Source organism: Anabrus simplex, chromosome 1, assembly GCF_040414725.1.
Source record: "Anabrus simplex isolate iqAnaSimp1 chromosome 1, ASM4041472v1, whole genome shotgun sequence".
NCBI lineage: Eukaryota > Metazoa > Arthropoda > Insecta > Orthoptera > Tettigoniidae > Anabrus > Anabrus simplex.
Window position 1 is genome coordinate 688,779,152 of NC_090265.1, and position 9,972 is coordinate 688,789,123.

Consider the following 9,972-nt stretch of genomic DNA (forward strand, 5'->3'; position numbering starts at 1 on the left):
TTTCTTCTTATTAACACTTCTTGTAACAAATCTTCAAGAGAAACAGACTGAGATTTACTTATGATGGATAGAGTTGTTCCCGGATTCCTGATACTGGCTAACAAAAAAATATCACGTACATATTATATAAACGACGGTAATTTAATATGATAAATGTAACATCGTAGGGAAAATCACTTTTACACGTATGAAAACGCATCGCCAACAAGTACGCACCACATATAATGAACTAGAATCACATATATTCTACTAGAAAAGAGACAAACAAGCTGATTATTTAGACATTTCAATTCGTCAAATAACGTTTTCTCTTCAAATTCACTTCGCTGGATAGATAAAATTACATTATAAAACAGTTAAAATGATATTTATAAAATCATTTTGAATGTTTCAAATAAATTAAGGTGCGAAATTCCTCGATTTATTCGCTATCATGAGAACTGTGAAACATAACTTGTTGCCTTAGTTTTGAAGTGGTAGAAAATTTCTTAAATACACCAACCAATGAATGAGAAGTATACCCGAAATAATAATGTCAATGGCTTTACGTCCCACTAACTATATTTTTACAGGTTTCGGAAACGTTAACATGCCGAAATTTAGTCCTGCAGTAGTTCCTTTACGTGCCAGTAAACCTACCGACACGAGCTGACGTATTTGAGCACCTTCAAATACCACCGGACTGAGACAGGATCGAATCAAGACCATCTACAATAATATCAGACCTTAATACAAAAACAACATGGCCGACGCATCGCTTCCATGTAAACACGCCTGTGATACATAAACATAACCTTTTGATTATCGTATTGAATTGCTAAGCTGTCAATAATAACGAACAGAAACTCTACTTTGGGTAATAGACCAACACTATCTAGAAATAGCCTCTGTTTAGCTAAGCAATATGTGGATAATTCAAAATATACGGTACATATTTTCTTTGAACTAGTATGGTAAAGGAAATAGCACCCTTGGTAAATTATTCCAGACTGTAATTCTTCTTCCTACAAATCAATACTTGTTTTAGAAATACATTTATTTGAATGACTTTTCTATTACCATATGTTTTAAGTAGGCCTATAATAGCCTACCTCGTTCAAGAAATTTTTTAGAAACATAACCTTGTCGCGAATTTCAATTCTCTCATAACAATGTGTGCCATTTCACTGTTCTATAGTTGCTGTATTTGGAACAAAAATGGCGCTTCGGCTATTAACGGATCAGTATAAAAGCAATTAACAGCGGTACGAGCTAAAGAGACAATAAATTCAACCGGTAATCACGGAAAGAACCACTTTTAGAAGGCGTTGCGAAAGAATGACGAGAGCGGATTATTTAAATTGATTATTGAAAAAAAAGTCTTCCATTAGAAAAAAATATCAATTGAGCACTGCATCGTAGAAAGACGGAATCGCGTAAAGAAACTAACTATTTAATCGGAGTCTTTAATCAACTGTTGGAGATAAGATCAAATTTACGATAACCCGCAAGACATCAGCTGTGATTGACATATACGTGAGATTAAAGACCAGCTGATAAGAAACGTCAAGTTGGAGCTGTATTACGTCACGGTTGGGCTCGGAACATTTTATTTGCCCGATACTGCACAACGTCAAGAGAGCTGAATTAAACGGAAAATAGAGTGCAATTCTAAAAGCACGTAAATTTCAACGTTTCAGCGAGCAAGGCAGTTTGAAATAAGACAATATTTAGAGTCTTGTAGGCAAATTAGACGGACCAGAAAACAAATCTATTGATCACATTAACATTACTAAACAGATTACCATGTATAAATCAACTAATGCCTTGTGTTATTCTGTCCTTGACGCAATGAAGACCAACATGATGTTCTAAGAAGCTGAGGCAAAGACTACTCTGGCTATGGTGACGCTTGACGAGATGGATGATCCAGGAGGACAGTAGCCAGCTGTGATGACGAGATGAACCCTTATTACTTAAGCCGAACCATGGAGCGAGGCCTACCATCCCATGACGATAACAGCGAGATGGAAGTCAAAAATCCAATAAGCAAAGATAAGTCCCCATTTGAGTCGTGTCGTAAGTAGAAAACCTTATTCTTTTGGTTAATATATAATGTGCGTAGTTAATATACGAGTGTGCTCACAAGGAAATAGGTATTCATCCAAAGTTACCGTAAATTCCAAACATAGGCGTTAAAATACCAGTGAATGCCGTTCGTAAGTTTGTCAATATGATAGTGGAGAAGTGATTGATATTTTTCATAATTCGTTGTCAGTGAAGTGTTAGAGTATTAAGAGGAAGCTAATATTTATATGCGTGATGGTTTTAACAAATAGCAAGCGTAAAGATCGTATTTAGGGAATGTTACAATGAAATATAGTGGCACAATTTAAGGTTACGATGTGCTGTTTCTTTGACACTATGACAGTAATGATAATGATTTATATGTATGTAGGTTATGGCACATATGTTGCATATTTTGATGAAACGAGTGCTTCGATTATAAATGTTACGCGATAATGGAAGTGTTAAATGGTGAATGTAATTAGCATATGAGTTGCTAGTGTATTTTGATGGTGATAGTTACTGTTATTTAGGAAGTTGGTCATAGTATTTCTTCGAGAGATGGTAGTATGTGTAGGTTGCACATGCTAAGGTATAGGTATTGAAACGTACTGTTTCTGATTGCTATTTTATTCCCTAATATATATATGATACAGATTAGGATACGATCTTAATGCCATCACTATAGAAATAATTGAGTAAGTAGGATCTTCAGAAGAGCCGAGAGGTCACTTACGTCAATATTTAGGCCTTCACTGACATATCTACGACTGTTTTCATATATTTTCACTTACGGCAGTTCAACTTATGATTTTATGGGAGCAATATAAGACATCACTGGTAATTTAGACTTTCATATGTGGATTTTAGATGAGGATAGAGTCTTCCTATGTATCAATTTTTCCACCCATGGTATTATTCGTTGGAATATTAATTGCAATACACTTGGTAATGTTATGTTAAGTCATATACGCACTTTAACTGAATTTTAACCATGAATTAAAATAATAATTGAATGATTTAGCCATATAAGCCTTACGATGGAATTAGTTTGAGAATGCTTACGACTTAAAGTGGACTTAGATTTGCTTATATGGAGGCCAACTGGCACGAAATATGAAACGTTGAATAATTTGGAACCTCAAATAGAGGAAATCCCTAATGATCAGACATTAATCTTTTCACACGATTTTCCTACTGTGCGTGGACATTGATGTGAAGTGTTTCAACCGAGTGATATGCAGTTCTGTAATTGCATGTGAATTTAGGTTCAGACGAGTGAATTTTGATAATTTTGAGAAGCAACTTAGCTTAATATTGAGAGATTCCAAATCTTAATTAATTAATTAATTAATTAATTAATTAATTAATTAATTAATTGAATAATTATTGACCATTTTCTTTGCGTTTTCCGCATTTTTAATTGCAATTTGAACATTGTATATAGTAGGGATATAGCTTATTTTACTTAAATCTTTTGGATGCATCCAATCATTACAATCATTCTAATTATTACAATTATTACAATTATCCAAGTTTCACAATTATGTTGAATAATTTTACTTGATTATATGATTTATTTATTTTTCTTTTCATTTGAATCCCTTGGATACTACTTAATTATAATACAAGTCTTTGACAGGCCAGAACTAAGATACAGATGAATGAGGCCTAATTTCATTTATTTGTTTGAGATTTTCCTAAACCTATTTTCTTCAAGGCAACGTCATTATAGTATTTAGATGCTGATTGCATAGGAAACCAGTCGTAATGTAAATGATTTTCAAGATAATCTACGTTTATTTCAACTCATACTTAGACAAATTTATGAATAAAAACTGAGTAGTGGAAACATTAAATTCTTTCAATGTCTACTTAGAATAAGTACTAGATATAAGCTTATAATGACTAATTTGATTGCGATTATGATGATGACATGTACTGAATTCTTGACAAGCCACGAGAATCTGAATTTTACGATAAATTCCAGTATCATACATGTACGGTAACCGACTAATAGCGAGTTGAAGACGTTTATCTACGTAGGTTGGGATTTACCGTAGGCCATCGGTGTTCTTTCTCACGCGGAACTCACAACCCAGGAATATTTGGCAGATGAAGTTATTATTAAGAGCTAGTCTGGAGACTCGTGTATCCCACCTGGACGCGGGTTGGTGCAAATGATTCTGATAGGACCTAATGAACCACCAAACTGCTACATCTGTTCACTTTAGAGAATCTATAGGAGAATGAACTTGAAATTCACTGGTAGCATATTGTTTTCGTTTAAAGCACTTTAACACCAACATCGTTGGTAACGTAAATACGTACTATAAGGTACAGTATATCAATTGATAACTTGTCCTCTAATTTAACGAGGAGAATATCATCTCCATTCACAGATAAATAAATAGCTTTATCACTTTTTATAACCTCACTTTTAAAATCCTCAAAAGGTATAGTAATTGAGAAATGTACTAGGATTGGCACCAACACAGAGTTTTGGTCTTATCCGAAAACAAACAGCTCATCAAGTACACGGAACACATCCTCTCTATTGACAAATTTATCCTCGAATGTTTTAATGCACCGTAATAAATTACTTGTAACTACGAAATCGCCATGATGCATTAAGTACACTTGATCTGAATGCGAGTGCATCCCCTGCAATATGAATTACATCCAGGCATAGAATAGATCGACAAATCCTAATATATCAAAATAGTTTTAAAACCATATTTCAAAAAAACATGACTACACTAACGTTTCCTAATCAATCCAAACCAACAGAAAGAAATGAACAGATGCTTCGCACATGCTCATGTTTACATTTGAACAAACCGATCGGGCCGCCATTTTAGCTAATATCGACAGCTTCATTAAGGTCTGATATATTGTAGTTGGTCTTGATCGAATCTACCAACTTGGGATCAGAAGGCCAGCGCCTTAACCGTCTGAGTCACTCAGAACAAGTACACTCGAAATGATTATGTTAACCCAATGAATGGCCCTGGTAATGTTAATATAATGTTGATATATGGCATAACAGCATTTCACACAATGACAGTAACCTTAGTAACGAAACGTTCAGACACTAAAGATATTATAATAATAATAATATTAATAAAGAGGAAAAGCGCACAATGTACAGGAAAAAACAAATAGTTATTAGGATAGTCACTGTCCCTCACTGCAAAGCATTTTCAATGAGCACTTCCTTTCACTGCATATCATTGCGTGATATCGATCACAGCTTCTGTTGCATAAAGCACAAACACAGGTGACGTCTGGGTCGTGATATTTGCTGGTCATGCACACCTTGAAGTGGAAGCCATGAACGGCGTAGCGTGTCACTAAATGTCTCAACTCATAGTTCCCTTGTTGCCAATCGCTGTAGATCATAGCGTCTGTAGCGTAGAACTCTGACCATATTTCATTTTTCTTTTTCCAAAGCACTTCCATGAGGCCTTTATATGCAGGAGTTGCTGGCAAAAGTAGCTGTAGTCGTAGTTCCTCAATGAAAAAAGGCTCCCTGGTGAGCTCGTATGGGAGCCGAGAGGGTGTGAATTTGGAAAGGCATAATACTTTTTTTCAGAAAAGTGGCTTTCACTTTCTCAATGTTCCAGATTTCTCTGTGCGCAGGGTATCCAAATTAATTCTAGTCCATATGTTATGATAGGAGTGATTTTAATTTTGAATAATTTCATTGCTGTTCCAATTGATAGTCTACTGATGAGTTTTATGTCGTTCATCGCCTTGATAGCAATGTTTGTTTTGTCTTCTATGTGTTTTCTGAATATGATGCCACGTGTTTGTAAGGTCATGCCGAGATATTTGAAGTGTGACACTGCTGTTAGTTTCTTTTCTTGGTAGAAGAAAGAGGCCTGTGGTCCCCCTTTTCTCAAGCTCATGGACACAGTCTTTTTTTCATTAATTTGTAGTTCATTTTCCTTTGTCCATTGAACCAGTAGATCGAAGGCAATCTGCAATTCTACCTGGTCTGTTGATGTTATTACCATATCATCTGCATAGATATATAGGCGTACCTTTTCTGATGATATTGCTTGAACTACGTCAGCTGTTGCTGCAATGAAGAGCAGAGGGCTCAGTGGATCTCCTTGGAGTACGCCGTTTGTTTAAAGAATTGGTCGTGAGATATTTATACCGTCACTGATGATCATACTGTTGTCGTGAGGTATGTTTTGAATAATTCGCAATAGATAGTTCTCTCTACCAACCAATTGCTGTATTTTCTCTATTATTCATTTCCGACTGATTGAATTGAGAGGTTTCGTGTAATCTATAAATATTGCATGTACTTTTTGTCCTGGATTTGAAAAGGTAGTCTGTATGTCGTTCAGTAGGCAGGTAATGGCTTGGATTGTGCTTCTATTTTCTCCTGAAACCGAACTGTTCCTCAGGTAATTTCGGGTCTATTATGTTTGTAAGCCTCTTGCATAGCAATTTAGTCAGTAACTTGAACATCGTGCATTCCAGGGCGATTCCTCTGTATGAGTTATGATCCCCAGGGTCTCCTTTCCCTTTGTATAACATTTTGACCGTAGATTTCCTCCAACTGTCCGGAATATTGCTTTGCTCTAGGCATCCGTTAAGAAGATTGATTATTTCATCTTTCATTTCAGGCCATATTTCTTTAATATGCTCACCGTATATAGAGTCGGGTCCACTTGATTTGTTGTTCCGGATACTTTTTATGACCTCCGCTACTTCTTCCTCCGTAAAAGGTTCGACGTTCGTGACATCACTTGCCTCTTCCAGCTCAGGGCGTGTTTCTCTATCTTGAACTACTTTGCGTAGATGTTCCTCTCATACATCTGTTGAACTGCTTCTAGGAAATATTGGTTTCCGTGCATTTAGCGGTTTATATGGGTTCTGTTCTGCTTCACGTATCAGTTCACTTTCTTCTTTTTGGTGATGCTCTTTCTTTGCTTCCCTCACTAGGCGTTTATAGATTCTTCGTAGTTCCGCATACTTCAGGCAGTTTATCTCCGATGGTTCACTCCTTGCTATGTGTTAAGCATCCAGAGCCTTACGCCGAGCCGCATAACATGCTTCAATGAACCAAGGCTTTGCATTTCTCGCTGTAGGAAGGACCGGCGATTCCGCACTTCTTATTACCTGCTCTATACCAGCTGCTCCACTGTTAAGGTGTCCTCGCCGAATGTGCTCAGATATTTGTTGTTTCAACTCAGGGTCCACTTTCCCTTTTGATAGCTTTCGCCTTAACTTCCTGATGATCGGTGTTTCTTGTTGCGCTTCCTTGCATTGTTTGATTCTTGTTTCGACCGGTAGATGCTTTCTGTCCGCCGTGTTTCTTATCTATTGAGTCACTGACAATGTTTTTCATATGTGTAAAAACTAAATCGATTGTGCTTGATCCATTATGACATATGTATGTTTTATTTTCTTTCTGATTTATTAAAGAGAAGCCCTCTTCCTCCATTTATTCCAAGACACTTGCAGTTTTTGAAGTAGGTGTGTCTATTCGAGAGTTCATATCACCAGCCACGATAACGGTGCTATTTTTGTTGATTTTGCAGAGTGCAGATCCAAGTTCATCTATTATCTTCCTGGAAGTGTATTCAGGTTGGAAATAGACAGCGATTATCTAACACATTTGAGTCTGTACTAGTAATAAGTTTCTTGTTTTGTGAGGTGTCCTAAATGGAGCTAAACTCTTAACCAAGCAGCACGCTATGCCACCACTTGGCCTTCCTAATTGTCCCTGTTCTGCAAAAACATTTAGTGAATATCGGTCTCTCAAGTTGTATTCTGTCTTTAGAAACATCTCTGTCATAATTATAATATGGTATTGCAAGAACATTTCATCTGAGATTGTTGTCGCCAAGCACGATAGTCCTTTCACATTCCATAAGAGTACGTTCAATTCTTGTAGTGATTCTGGATTAGATAGCACTGAACATTCTGTTGTGTTTGGCACGAAAAAGAAATTCTCTAACGATAACCTATTCAGGCCAGAAGTCAGATCGTTCGATATCGGCTCGATTCTTGAATGGTATGCCGAATTTGAAGGCCTTACTTATCCCCGTTGTTTGAAGCTCCTCGCACTCTATGTTTCCCTGTAGTCCGTTCGTTTTAATGTATTCCTTAATGAGTTCCTTGCTGGCATTATCTCTTAGTCTTCCTATGTACATCCATGCCATTTTTTCACCTGCTTGCAGTTCACCTGTATTTTTGCTTTGTCCCGATTATATCATGTCTTTCATAGGTACTCGTTTTCTATCTGGCTTGGTTGAAGTGTTGTTCTCTTCTAATTCTTCTCGATGGCACCTGGGTCCCTGTTGCGTCTGTTGTTTCCGTTTCTTCAATAGAGGGTTCTATAAGGAAATCTCCTGTTTCTTCCTTCCTTGATGTGTCTGGCTCTGTAATCTTACGAGCTGCATCACCTGACGGCCGTGTTACGACTTTCTGTACTGTCTTTCGTGTAGCGTCCTCTGATGATTGTCCTTGCTCTTCCTGTTCTCCTTTCCTTTGCTGACGGTCTTCTGATGTTGGTGTTAGCAGAATTTCTAATTCTGCTGAGCCTGTCTTTGTCATCATTTGTGCTTTTTCAGCTGGAGGAGGATTTGGAGCTACATTTTTGTGTCCCCAGGTATTAGTTGTAGGACTAGTTTTACGTTCCAAAACATTCACTACTGTTTCTTCGATGGCTTTGGTCATATCTTTGGACAGGAATGTCATTATGGTTTCAAGCTTCTTTGTTAGCTGGTTTAAGATGTTATTTTTCCTATTTGGTTCTGAGATTTCCGATTTGCATGTATCACAGATCCATGAGAGTCCACATTTAGCGCGTTTCATGATTTCAAACTCGTCATTAGTGAGTTTTGCACACTCTTTGTGGTACCATGTGGCGCATAAGCCTTCGCACTGTACTGCAGCGCAATCTGTAAAAATACCTTGTTGCAGTAGCCACACTTTTCCTCATTGTTCATAGAAGAAGTTAAGGATTGGTCATTATTATGCGTAGCAGGCATGTCTTCTATGCTTTAGCTCTCTGTTCCTCTGTTCTTTGACTTTTAGTCTTTTGACTTCTGAGAATTCCTCTTAGCGAGAAAATCTTGCTTGCTCTCGATTAGCGTAAACCGGAATAAAATGGCGGCCTATCGAAGAGGCATACGTGAGATATTTAACGGTTTCAATGACATAATATCTACCTGGATTTTCCCATAACTAACACTGCTTGAGATGTTTCTTTTTATGTTAGTATTAACTATGCCACTTTCATAACACAGCACTAGATATATATTTTTAAAAAATATATCACTTCGAAACTTGAATTGTTGTGATGGCAGTTACCTATAATAGGTTTTTACCCATTAAAGAACAGGAGTACAAAAACTCTCTTGATTAAACATTGAATTTTAACCACATGGACGAGCTTCAGTCCAGCGCAGTCTGCTTGATAACAGATAGCCACAGCATGAATCGGAAGGTGTTGGTAGTGTAAAACCCTACGTTACAAACCCAGCTAATCCCTCTAAGTCAATATTTCTTTTGTGTAACCGTATACAGATTCCTCCATCTGTCACACTTATAAGTTTTGTTATACTCTAAGATCCAGCCAAACATTTCCGCAGGCAAAGCACATATTATTGTAAAATACACTTGCATCTAGATCATTAGACACGTTGAAGCACTTAGACACTGTCGGAATAACACAATATCAATTATATTCTATCTAAGTTAATATTTTTCGAGGAACGCGAAACCTCCGACTTATTCTCAAAATGATGTATGCATGCTACGGTTTTGCCATGGACTTCAAAATAATCATGACGCATATTCCTAATCGATTTCTCTACTAATGTCCTATTCCGTAGGAAACTTAAGAATAATTGTATGAGAGGCATTGACATAGATTAAAAACTAAAAACTAGTCCACCT